Below are 3,598 nucleotides of genomic sequence, written 5' to 3'. Positions count from 1 at the left end.
CCCTCCCAAAATGCATTACCTCACACTTCTCCAGATTGAATTCCATTTGCCACTTTTCCGCCCACTCAATTAATCCATTCATATCATTCTTAAGTCGACAGCTATCCTCCTCACCATCAATTACACGGCCAATTTTTGTGTCATCAGCAAATTTCCCAATCATACCTCCCACATTTAATTCCAAATAATTAAAATATACCACAAACAGCAAGGGACCCAACACTGAGCCCTGTGGAATGCCACTAAAAACTGCTTTCCATTCGCAAAAACATCGTTGACTACTATCCTTTGTTTCCTGCCACTGAATCAATTTTGGATCCAACCTGCCACATTCCCCTGTATCCCATGGGCTTTCATTTTACTGACCAGTCTGCCATGTGGGACCTTATCAAATGCCTTACTAAAATCCATGTAAACTACATCCACCGCACGATCCTGATCAATGCTCCTTGTTACTTCCTCAATAAACTCAATCAAGTTAGTCAGACATGACCTTCCCTTAACAAATCCATGCTGACTATCCCTGATTAATCCATGTCTTTCTAAGTGGTAGTTTATCCTGTCCCTCAGAATTGATTCTAATAATTTACCCACCACCGAGGTCAGACTGACCGGTCTATAACTATTTGGCCTATCCTTCACATCCTTTTAAAATAATAGTACAACGTTCGCAGACCTCCAATCCTCCGGCACCTCCCCCATATCCAGTGAGGATTTGAAGATGATCCTCAGCGCATCCACTATTTCCTCCCTGGCTTCCTTTAACAACCTCAGATGCAAACCATCTGGCCCTGGTGATTTATTCATTTTCAAGGATGTCAGACCCTCTAGTACTTCCACTCTCATTATGCTTATTGTATCTAATATTTCACACTCCTCTTCTTTTACTACAATGTCTGCATCATCCCTCTCCTTTGTGAAGGCAGAGACAAAAAACTCATTCAGAACCCAGCCCACATCTTCTGGATCCACACAGAAGTTCCCTTGTACATCTCTGATAGGTCATACCCTTTCCTTAGTTATCCTCTTGCTCTTAATGGACTGAGAAAACATCCTTGGGGTTTCCTTCAAGTAGTTGTATCCAGTCCACATCCACCAAATCACCTCTCAGTTTTGTAAAATTTGCCTTCCCCCAATTTCGAACTTTTACTTTTCGAGCTGCCCTGCCATTACTAAGCTTTACAAACTCATTATTGCTCGTGTAATAAGTGTAATAAGTAGAATAATTTACCAGTTACTCACCGATCAGCTTCTTCCCCTGTACCATGGAGGCTGAAAAGGCAGAAAAGAAAAGAGAGACCAAAGAGCACCTCCTTCCCCGAGTCAGTGAAGTCCCTCACACATCAACTCACAGCTTCACACTCTGTCCAAACAGCACTTTGTAATTAGTAATTATTAATAAATTACACTAACTAAAACATTAGTAAGCTGACCAATTACAAGGTCGCCTTTTGAGGGTTTTTAAACAAAGAGCTTTTTTCCCTATCCCAAAGGCTCTTTTCAGATCCACCCACAGTATCTAAAAGGGCTGATTACTGTCGGAAGTCTGCTGTACCCACACCTCTGTCTATCCCTCTTCATCTGGAACAACCAGCGTCATCTTCCATTCCTTTCACCATCATGTGTTCAACTCGCTTCTCCTTATAGACAGTCAGATATCAATGTAATAATGAAATGATCTGTGTCAGTGCTGGCCATTTCCCTGTCCTGATTTCAGACCCCACTCTGGACACTTGTTTCTCATTCCAGGACCTTCTTGTATTAATATTCAGCACCACCTGTCAGTCAGAAACTTGTCTCAATGAACCGATCCTTTTACTGAACTTCCAACTGCTGCTGTCTATTTCTCGAGGGAAAGAGCAGCTCACTGTGCAAGGATGTGAGGGGAATGTAACCCGGCTGCTGGTGAGAAGGTCCCATCTTCTCAATCAAAAGCCTTTTATTTTACTACAGTGATTCCTAGATTCCCAGCTGGTCTGTTGAGGATTTTGTTTTCACAGAAATAACTTGTTAAATACAAATCTGATTCCAACACGTCAGTAACAGGACAGAATGGGAACCTTTTAAAAGAATGAAGCAACTATTTCAGTGGCTTCTCACTGTCCCCCTGAAGCCTGTGTGAAGGGGAATTACCAATAGTCTGTAATTTATTACTTCCACACCGAATTTGAGTTATTTGTCGCGTGAAAGATTGCTGAACGGAGTCTATTACTGTCAGTTACGGATGAGAAGTTGACAAAAATTGGCAAAATAAAGCTGTTCATAAAATAGCACCAGCAATTTGAGTCGGTAAAAGCAAAATTGTGTTTTAAAAGTTTATTTAAACCGCTACGGGAAAATAGATTTTTATGTACTTTTCCAGTCGATCACTTCTTTTCCACAGTGAAATTGGCGGCTTTCACAAATTCAAATATTCTGCCAGGTTGACAGGTTCAACCAATGATTTTTTGCATTTTGTGCTTCGAGGTTCTCTGATTGAATCACTCATGTAAGCTAATGGCTGTGTGGCCCAATGGATAAGGTGTCTGACTTCTGTATATTCTATGATGTTATCAGAAGATTGCAGGTTCGAGTCCTGCCTTGGTCATTTTGACCTGCAGGGATTTGGGGATTGAGTCGGGGACTGAACAGATTGGAAACCCGACATGGATTTAATGGGCCGAATGGCCTCCTCATGTGCTGTCACTGACTTTATGAGAAGAGGGTGACCAATCAGAAGTGGGCTGGGGTGACAGCGGGCTCAAACTGCAGGAATTCCAGGTCCCTGAATGACTGAGCTGAAACTGATCAGTTTCACTGCAGGAAACACCGTCTCGGGGCAAATAACATCACAAATAATTCCATTTGACTAATTATTCAATTATAAAACAATGGGCAGATGTGAAGGTGTGATGTTACTTTTCACTGTGAGGGGAGAATCCGCCATCTGGATAAATCAGTAACTTTATAACATCGTCTGTACGTTTGGTAAAGAAACGATGAAAACTCTCCCCATAACCCTGGTGTGGTGGAAAGGCTCAATTCAGAGATTGGAATATAACGAGAGCACAACATAAATCATTAACTGATATTTCCGGCATAAAACACACCCCAGCTCCCGTTCCCAGGTCACTGCTGTCCCTATGAGGCGGTGTGTGACTCTGAAAAGATACTTTGTTTTGTGTTTCTGCAGGAAAACCACAAAGATCCTCCCAGGCAGTGAAACTCATCTTCCCAGAATCTCCATACCAGATTGAAACAGAAAACACAAAGACAGTGAGAAAGTTCCAGAGAGTTACTGAGCATTAAAACCAATGAAATAAACCAATTCTAGAGAGATGTTGGTGCAGTTTTTTTCAGAGAGATTGTGGGTGGCTCTGAAAAGAGCCGTTGTGTTTCGAGTGTTTTCACTACATGGTGGAGTTTTCCTTGGAGTTGATGTACTTGGTCACTCACTTTGTCCCTTCTCATATTCCGAGCGCTTTGTTGGGTGGAAATATTTATTCAGGCAGTTTCAACAGCTCAGAGCCGACATTGAGTCAGAAACCAGAAATGGGAGTCCGGGACACAGACAAGGAATTTACGCTGGACCTTTATAAATCTCACTGGTTAAAGGCCT

At 42.1% G+C, this 3,598-nt stretch overlaps 1 non-coding gene across 1 annotated transcript; it reads left to right on the top strand.

Annotated features, from left to right (window-relative positions):
- Positions 1 to 2,498: 2,498 nt before the first annotated feature.
- On the top strand, positions 2,499 to 2,587 carry trnar-ucu (transfer RNA arginine (anticodon UCU)). Its single transcript is given in 2 exon segments — positions 2,499 to 2,535; positions 2,552 to 2,587. It is a non-coding gene; the product is annotated as a tRNA-Arg (tRNA).
- The last annotated feature ends 1,011 nt before the right edge of the window (positions 2,588 to 3,598 follow it).

This window comes from Heterodontus francisci, unplaced genomic scaffold, assembly GCF_036365525.1.
Source record: "Heterodontus francisci isolate sHetFra1 unplaced genomic scaffold, sHetFra1.hap1 HAP1_SCAFFOLD_167, whole genome shotgun sequence".
NCBI classification, from domain to species: Eukaryota; Metazoa; Chordata; class Chondrichthyes; order Heterodontiformes; family Heterodontidae; genus Heterodontus; species Heterodontus francisci.
The sequence above is the reverse complement of the archived record's forward strand: the minus strand, read 5'-3'. Positions and strand labels throughout refer to the sequence as shown.